General features: G+C 40.1%; 1 long non-coding RNA gene across 1 annotated transcript; it reads right to left on the bottom strand.

The window, feature by feature from the left end:
- Positions 1 to 5,621: 5,621 nt before the first annotated feature.
- On the bottom strand, positions 5,622 to 6,773 carry LOC111853769 (uncharacterized). Its single transcript, XR_002840512.1, has 2 exons — positions 6,521 to 6,773; positions 5,622 to 6,049 (listed from the first exon to the last, which is right to left on the bottom strand). It is a non-coding gene; the product is annotated as an uncharacterized lncRNA (long non-coding RNA).
- Between the last annotated feature and the right edge of the window lie 2,699 nt (positions 6,774 to 9,472).

The raw sequence follows: 9,472 nt of genomic DNA, 5'->3' as shown, positions 1-9,472 counted from the left end.
AGCAAAACTGGACACAGTGTCACAACCTGTTAGTGCATGGATCACCGGAAGCACACATGCCTTTTCAAGCCCTAGTCCAGTAGGGATTTTGCCAAGCAAATGTAATGCAGCTGACAATGAAGCCTTGGCTGAGATTCACAGCAGTGGTGTCGTCTGTGTGCTCTGACTGTGCTCTGACTGTGCTCTGACTGTGCTCCTGTATCCACTCTATTAGATTGTCATTTGACTGGATAAGAACTTAAATTGATATTTTTCTTTGCCAGTTGTTATTTATGACAATTTGCAGCTATGGGCAGCATCTTGGGAAACAATGGCAGACATTTTGAATTCCTGGCAACCAGCATGGGTTATCTGGCTGATAATTCTCAAGAATTGTGTATACCGAATAAAGCGAGCTCGATATATGCTGTATTTGTCATTTTATTCCTCATTTATCTGAAAGCAGTTCAGAATACAACTGTAGCTGGCAGCCATTTTTGGAAATGTCTGGCATGGACGCCACATTGGAAATTCACGATGGCTCAATGTCCAGATTTCTCTGCATGGTCTTTGGTTATAAGAGCGCTAAATTTGGTGCTTTTATCACAAAACACATTTTTAGCTAAGCTGTTGGAATATAATGTGATACACATTTAATTATATATGTGTGTGTGTGTGTGTGTATATATATATATATATATATATATATATATATATATATATATATATATATATATGTATATATATATATATATATGTATATATATGTATATATATGTGTGTGTGTGTATATATGTGTATGTAAAAAAAATATATATATATATATATATAGTTTTTCTGGAGACTTTGTCACTCTCTACCTTGAGAAGCAAAGCTAGCTTTTAACAGGTTGCATACTCTCCTACCCCGTGATTGTTGAATTTGTCAATTAGTTGACACATGAAAGAGCAACCTTTTTGTTAGGCATTTTGCAGGCAAAAAATTGAATACAAATTGAAGCTGGCAGTCAAATGGTTGCAGTTGAGTGAGCATTTCCAGCGCAGTATGACTCCTTTGTGTGGTCGGGGCTCCGTGACAGTAGCTGTGCGTTTTTAGCCAGGCTTGAATATCATATTTGACGTGAGATCCGCAACTATAGACTGCTCCCTCTCTCTGGTAAGGGAATCCCACTCACGCACATTCAGATGTAATGAGGCAGACGGCGGCATCAAAGGCTTCTTAAATCTGGAAGGAAATCCAAGGCTATGTAAATCTATATCTTGCATTCAGAATAAATGTTGTGCATTCAATATCCAGAAAGAGAGCGATGCTGTTTTTTTTTCTGTGCATGACCTAGCGAGTCTACGGCCCAAACTGAAACTTTTAGGCAGCCGTGTCACATGGTCGTCTGAAGTTAACGTTGTGTGTGAAGGTTATACGCAGTAATTTAAATTCCACTTATAAAACGCATAATCAATATGAAAAGGATGAAAGCCAAGTAACCCTGAATGATACTTTAGTACGTGGTGTTCAGCGACTTACCCAACTGCCCCCGCGCTGATTTGTGATGCTGCACACAGCTGCAACTGTGTGGATCAGTTATCATTCGGCTCGTGACTCCACCTAGTGGAGAGAATCGTTACGCCACTATTGTTCCAACAGGTGCGGTCCAACACTACTGAGTGATATTATGTCATAGGACATTTACAGTGATGCTGAAATGAGAAGCACTAAGCCATTTGTCATATTCAGTATAGTAGGACTTGAGATTAGCTGTCATGGGAATCGATATATATCAGTGCATTGAATTGTCGTATATAGTGAAATACAGCAAAATTGGGATAGCAACACAGGTTTAAAATCAGCTAAAACTCGACTCTGACTCTCTATCTCCTAGGATACGTACAGGGAAAATGTGAAGCAAGTCAAAGTATGCTGGGTAATGGCATTCAACGAATTACTAATGTCCCACTTTGAACCTTTTTTCCTTATTATTAGGCTCTTGTAAATGTAAGCTTGCTTTTTAGGCTTCTGTGTGACAGGAGATACACCAGGTACTCAGTGGTGACAGTTCCCTGCTAGCAATTCAAAGAGGGAGGTCTTTACCTCCCCGATGAGGTAATTTGTCACCAGGAATAAAGACAGGGGATCTCGTATTCTGTCGTTAATTTATGCACAGTATTTTGCTGCAGTGGGAAATCTAAGGTGGGGGGAAAAAAAGAAACACGACTTATACTGGTCAGCAAAGAGGAGGGGTATTGTAGGGTTTACCCTCATATCTCTTTTCCTTTTCGTTTGTGAAACCTGACATGAAAATACCTTAAGTTTGGTAGCAACCATGTGTCTTTTTTGCTTAAATAAATAAAGGTGTTCCTGAATTTAATTGTTTTGATGGACATCTTTCCTGTTCTCAAACTAATTTTATGGTACTATTTATGTAGTCATAAAAAGTCATAAAAATGTTACTAATAAATTTGAGAAACTGACAAAATTTATTTAGTTTCAGATCAACAATACAAAAAAAACATTTAAAGAATACTCCAGATCATTATAGAATACAATAGTGACATTTTCAAATCAATGCTTGCTGAAATTTCAGCTGATACTGCAAAAGAATGTGATTGTAAGCACAAATCATAAATCAATAAAGCTGCCTCTGTTGCTGTTGTACATATTTTGTGCAAATCTTTTCAGTTTCTCCAGAGGTAAAGTTCAAGGCTTTACAGGAAAGGGTTGATTTGTTCAAAAAACAAACAAACAAAAAAAAACCCACAATAACTTAAGAAAGAGAATCCAATATCCCAGAAACTGTAAAGATTTCTATTGGTACGGCTGTCACACAGAAGAAAGACTCAATAGTTATTACAATGGTTGTCAAGAAAAGAGAATGATGTGCAGAGACCCTTATAGAACAGCAACCAATTGAAATACTGGTTTTATTACCACCCGTGTAACAACTTGCTTTAAATCCGTTATCAAAAATGGCTGCAAAATACAAAAGGTGGCAATCTTGTAGAATGAGTGTTGCCTCAACTAAATTCACATTTATTTTTTTGTTTAAATGACATCTGGCCCTGAGTTGCTAAGAAAACAGACACGAGCCAGACCTCTATAATAGCATTGCCCTGGATAGAGCTTGGCTGTATTTCAGAAATGATGGATCGCTGTAAAGGTACAACTCTGGCTGCCTGGCAGGGCCCCCACGCGGTAAAAATGCTGTTGTCAGCGTTGCTCTTCTCTGCCTGAGCGGCCTGCCCCCCTACCCCACCCCCCCGCCCCCCCAGAGCTGTGGAGAGGCCCCGTGGCAGCCAGAGGATAATGACACAGTGAGACTCTCTGGCAGGAAGGCACGCTGTGTCCAAAAAGAAGAGGACCGGGTGCTTTTGAGTAAAACACCCAGAGAATCAGAGGAAGGGAGCTGCACAGACAGAACAGAGGGGTCTCCTCTCACGCTACCACGGTATTACACCAGGACATGCAGTCTCGTGAATGGCTTTCCCCGTGAACATTAACTTTAGTTCATTATTGAACCACTACTGGATTTACACCAGATCTACACATTGTCGAGACATTAAATCTTCTTCTGAGCATTTTAATACCACATTTTACAATGGGCCAATAAAAGTGCTGAGAAAACCCCAGACCCCTGTCAATTAAAGAGAGGCTGCCATGTCAAAATAATTGGTGTCGTAACGAACAGTCCAGTTGGTGTCATGTGTAACACTTCAGGAATTCTCCGGGTAATTCTGACGTGTGTTATCATTACCTTGGAGCAAAATGCAATATAAATGATGGGTAAGGACAGTAGCTGTGGAGTAAATCTGATTCCTTTTAAACCATTTTGTGACTTCGCCTGGTAAATGAGAGGAGATAAAATGCGGGGAGAAAAGCAGTCTGGTTTGGATGGAGGGTGTTTGTTTAGGGATCAGCTGGGGTAGGGGACACCTAGGGTAGTGTCCCGGGCGCGATGGGTCGCGCAGCGAGGGTAATTGAGCACGGTTTGGTGGTTTGGGAGTCTGTAGGTGACTGAGTCAGGGGATGTCTGTTCTCCAGCCGGCCGGGTACAGGTCTTGCGTCTCGGTTCGATGGTGTCTGAGGGCAGAAGTCCCCAATGTGCGACTGCCCCCAGGCTGTCCATTACTTAGGAGAAAAAAACTACTGACAGCTTTCTCACAGTTACTCCCCCCCAGCCTGCCAGCCATGCTGATTGAAGGCCTGTGCGTCCACCATGTCATTATATAATAATGCACTTTTAAAGCTATCGAAAGAAACAAGAGTCAATGGTCAATAGTCTTCCAGGCATCCCTACTTGTAATGTTTATACAATCACGTATGTGGCCCGCTTTGCTAAGCTGTTTTTAAACAGTTCTGAAACTGACCCGCATATTAATGTGCAACAGATGTCCTCACATAAAAATTGCTCACTTTACTTGTTTATGCAGTTAATTAAGATAGTGATCTAATATGGATTTGTACTGAGCGTCATCAAAGAATTGTCAACCAACAATTTCATTTAATAAAAAGTAATGGAATAAAGAAGAATGCATAGATTCTATAAAATCAGATCGTAGACATTCTGCAGGTTTTCTGAAACTCTCCACCTCCACCTCCAGTGTTGGAACATCTTCTATCCATCTATCTACCCATCTTCCTTGCAGCAAATCCAGTGCAGGATGACAATGAGTCTGGTGCCCTATTCACTGCATATATATTTGACAAATACTTTCCATAATAAGAGATATATGTAACTCCCTTTCAAAATTCAGAAATATTCAGGTGCTTTTTTTTTCTCTTCCTTTTTTCTTTTTTTTTTTTGCTGCACCTTGAGGTTTATTCAATGCTGGAAAAGGAATGATGAATTTCCCAGCCATGTATGAATGTGACAGGTTATATCAGAGAGGACAAAAGCGCAGGACAGCCAGGTTTTGGTACAAAAAGGGGATGAGTAGCCAGCAAAGAAGTGAAAGTGAAATAACATCCAGGCAGAATGAGCTAAACAAACCTTGTACAGACGAAACACATAGTTCACCCTTTGCTGTTGTCTTTCGCTTCCAAAAAAAAAAAGCTCACCTAAGCTACAAATTTGACCCTCTAATAAACCCTAACAAATAACTTAAGCTAGGCTGCGCTTTGTTAAATATGTAACCCATTTGCCCCCAATTGGAAATTAATCATGATAGCAACACAAGAGATTTATAATAAAGCTTGAACCCCTGCAATATACCCTCAGCTGAATTAAATTACATATTTGAGCTAGCAGAGAATGTTATTCCATTTTCTGTCGGCTTTATAGGTCTACAATAGGGGGTGGGCAACCTTATCTGCAAAGGGCCAGTGTGTATGTAGGCTTTTGGGATCACCTTTAGGTCAGCTGTTCAGGTGTGAGGACTCTTCAACCAATCAGTCCTCTAATTAATACTCTAATTACGGAGATGCAGTAGCCCTAACTGGATAATATTGGACACCCCTGGTCTACATCTACATTTATTTCAGTGAAGAAAAAAAGGGCACTGATTTATATATATAAAAGAAGTAAACTGTCATATATATGAAAAGTAATTTGTTATTGATTTCAGTTTTTCACTCAAGGGACTTGAGTTTCACTGAATCAGTTTATTCAACAGAGAAATACACACTTCAAGGACCAGCACCTTTCAAACCAGTAATGGGAAAGATATATTTAATCAATATTCCGTTGAACAAATTCTGCTAATAGCCCCCATATGATCTTAAAATATATAAAAAAATATCATTTGAAGCATTCAATTTCCCTTAATTGCTTGTGCAGTAAAAGGTACTGCTCCTGTATGATTGTTTGTGGTTTCTGCTGCCAAATCACCGACAGGGAGAAAAAAACAAACAAACTCATTATTTCCAAATAGGCCATTTCAGTTCCAGTTGTTCTTTTTATTAATTTGCGCATTTAAGCTCCCAAAATGCAGTAATTCCACTGCCTTTGATTACTGGCCAAAGGGAAACCACCACTAGCTGGATTCATCAGCCCCATGTGCTCCCAGAAGCACCCTGATGGACGAAGTGCTTCGGTAAGTGTAATCTGTGGGTGTAACATCCAGTCATGCCGTTATTTCACCTGGAGATAAAAAAAACACACAAAATACTCATTTCATCCAACTTGTCTCTGAGTATAAGACTACAATCACACTAACAGTTAAGGGCAATCTTTGTAATTCTATTATAAGATGCTAAGACAGTACATGCCATAAGGTGCAGTCTTATTATTAGATGGTCCGCTATTGATTTTCTGTGTGTGGGCAGGACTGCCTGAATGTGCTTTCAAAGAGAAAAGGAACAATTCACTCATGCCCCTGAACTTGCTGCTCGACATGGATTGGGAAAACCTGCAGAGTCTTCAATAAAAAAAAGAAGCTGCTCTGATTTAATCTTTAATTAATTGCGACATTTAGATGTCAAATTATAATGCGGTCTGTACGAATAATGACCTTATGCAGTGTCCTGGCTCAAAGGAAAAAAAACATTTGTACAAACCAGTGAGATTTCAATAGATGAACTTGGCAAAGGAAGATTCTTCTTCTATTTTTACCTTATATTTCAAGTTTGCGTGGTACCTTGCAAATCCCGAGAGCCGAACCTGCCACTTATCATTATGGGATGTCCTTAACCTAGCCTACTTTGTTTCCTTTGAACGGCACTGCTACCAAACCGATACAGTGGCTGGCTCTCCTTTGATCAGTGTTCATTAAATCATCGCAAGTTGGTGAATCACACGCATACGCTCTGAAGTACACCCACACATGCACTCGGAGCTCTTTGCTCCTGGGTGTCTTTTGAACGTGCACTGGAGTAATCAATCTGAACATCAACCTGAGACTCATTTAGGTTGCTGAAGTGCATCGGGCATGTTAATTGATGCCTGCTGGCACTGGCTCGTTAAGCGATAAATTATTCGTGCCACAGCATTAGGCTGTGACCATTGGTACTTGTTACAATTGCTTTATTGATTGATCTTGAATTTATCTGTACAGGCTTGGGCAGAAATAATTCACTGTGAACACCATAAAAAAACTTCTGTACTGCACAATAGAAGGAAACCTTCATATACAGTTTTGCTTTGTTGTAACAATAAATAGTCTCTTAAGATAATACAAGAAACAATATTGCAGTGTTTAAAAACATGAATGGCCAACCTAGTAGCTGCTTGTACAGTTCTGAATCCCCGATGTAGTACGGTTGAGTACTGAATTAATAAAAAGTATTGCTTTATTAAGAACAAAATTATTGTTTTGAATTGATATTCCACCCACAGGCCTGTCACACCCCTTTTTAATTATATCTGTTGTTCGTGGAAAGGCTCTGTCCCAGGGACCCCCGTTTCCAATGTGGGATTCGTTCCATTGGATAGCTTAATTATCGACTTGATGTTTGCCGTCTGTCTTTTCGAGTTCTTACCGGCGCAGAATTCACAAACATTCTTAACAACAAGTTCTCGGTCAGTCGTGGTCAGAATTTAGCCCGGCGTTCCTCAGCCTGGTCTTCGGGGACAGCGCAGACGCAGACGGTCCATGTGTTCCATCCCTCCCAGCTTCCAGGGTTCCTGGGGTCCTCGAGCACCGGCTTGAGAAACACTGATTTAGCTCACAGTTTTTTTTTTTTTTTTTTTGCAAAAAGGAGCATTCCAAAGTCTGGCAGACCTCTTCTGAACTAACTTTTTATTATAACCCAGGGATAAGGGACAGCCACTTATCTGTAAGCAAAAATGCACATTCTTGAGAGCAGAGATGAAGAATGATCTCATCTATCATGCAGAGAACATCTCTATGAATGTGTTTTTTAATTCCAAAGCAGAATTCCCTCTTTTTTGTAAGTCTATGCACCTATCGACAGCCTATTAAACATAACAAAAATAAGTGCAAAGAACATTTAGGCTGCACTGGTCACCTCTTGGATTTCTGTAAGCAGTGAGGGTAGTAAAGGGAGAAAATATCCTGCAAGGATGTAATATAATGGTGAGGGCAGCCCCCAGATAAACAGATAGATGAAACTGGAAGGTTAGGTGTCAGCAATGAGAAGACGAGACGTGACAGCCGGAACTGATAACGCCTTTCAGTAGGCAGACAGATGATGAGAGATTTTACTGCACGGCGCTACATGTGGAGTTTTGGGGTGCAGAACCCCGAAATGTTTCTATGTGCTTGTCATTTAAGGTCCACAATAGACGTGCTGTTAAAATCTAAAAAACATACCGTGCAGAAGGAAAGATTTTTTTTTTTTGTGGCCTCATGGGTTTACAAATCATGAGGATACGTTTGCTTTTTGTAAGAAAACAAAAATATAATCAGTTCCAATATAATGGTTATTGGACTTTTTATTTTCACTTTGATTTTATTCAGACAAAGTATATAGAATTTTAGATATTCTCTCAAGCAATATTAGGATATTTCATGAGACTGTGATTGCATTTTATGCAGTCAAATCTACATATTTATACTTTCTTTTGTTTTCTTGCATTCAATTCCTTCTTTTTATTGTGTAAAAATGTGTTTGTGTTGATATCCTGCTAAATATAACAAACAGACATTAGAACAAAAAAAAAAAATCACATCTGATGAAATGATAATTCATGCATGAGAGGTCTGGCTGCTCTTTGACATATCATCCGCAAACTTGCCTGGTGTCTTATGGTCTTTTATTTCTTTCGACATCAGACGCCCACAACAGACGGCCCAGCTTTCTTCTCCGTGATGGAAGGGCCTGTCCTGCTTTTGACAGTCGACTGCAGTAACTTCCTGGCTCAGATGAGAAGTAAGGCTTTTACGGCCCAACGTGCGCACTATGGTTGACGCCTTTACAGATGTTCCTGCAGCTGTCCTGAGCACCTGGCTCAGAAACCCATGGTCAAACCCTTGCCCCTGCACCGTCGGACAACCACTATGGATGTGTTAAAGGGTTCTCCTCTTCTGGCACGGGGGATGTGCTGGTGAGCTGAACCTGTCGCAACAGAAGGAGTTTGATGGGCTAAGTAGGCCATTTGGCTTTCCATTACCTCGCTAGGCCAGGTTACGGCAGTGCTTAGTCGTGCTTATTGATTTCCCACAGTCATTTCCAGACCTGAGCTTGGAAAAAGCATGCTTTTTCCACGCTTCAAGCATTCCTGTCTGGTTCTGACAAATGTCCCTTATCTTCAGGCACTCATATCTAAGGTACCATCCTTTTGGCCCGAAATCAAATTTATATTTCATAATGATTCAAGACGGTAATAAGAGAGTCAATCATGTTAGACATTCAAAACACAAATTTTGCAAATGCACATGTGAGTTTTTGTTTTGTTATTTTATGTCTGTAACATAAGGTGCCTCCTTTAGTAGATTATTGCACTGACAGCGTGAAGGTTGTGGGTTCAAATCCCAAGATGAATGCATATAAATTGCAGCCATTCCCTCTGCTGTTAGTTGCTTTGAGTAAAACTGCCATATCAGTAAATGTAAAAAATATAAATGGAGTACTTTGTGGACACCGTAAATAATGGCTCTCACCT

Source organism: Paramormyrops kingsleyae, chromosome 20 (assembly GCF_048594095.1).
Source record: "Paramormyrops kingsleyae isolate MSU_618 chromosome 20, PKINGS_0.4, whole genome shotgun sequence".
Taxonomy (NCBI): Eukaryota; Metazoa; Chordata; class Actinopteri; order Osteoglossiformes; family Mormyridae; genus Paramormyrops; species Paramormyrops kingsleyae.
This window is presented reverse-complemented; position numbering and strand designations above follow the sequence as displayed.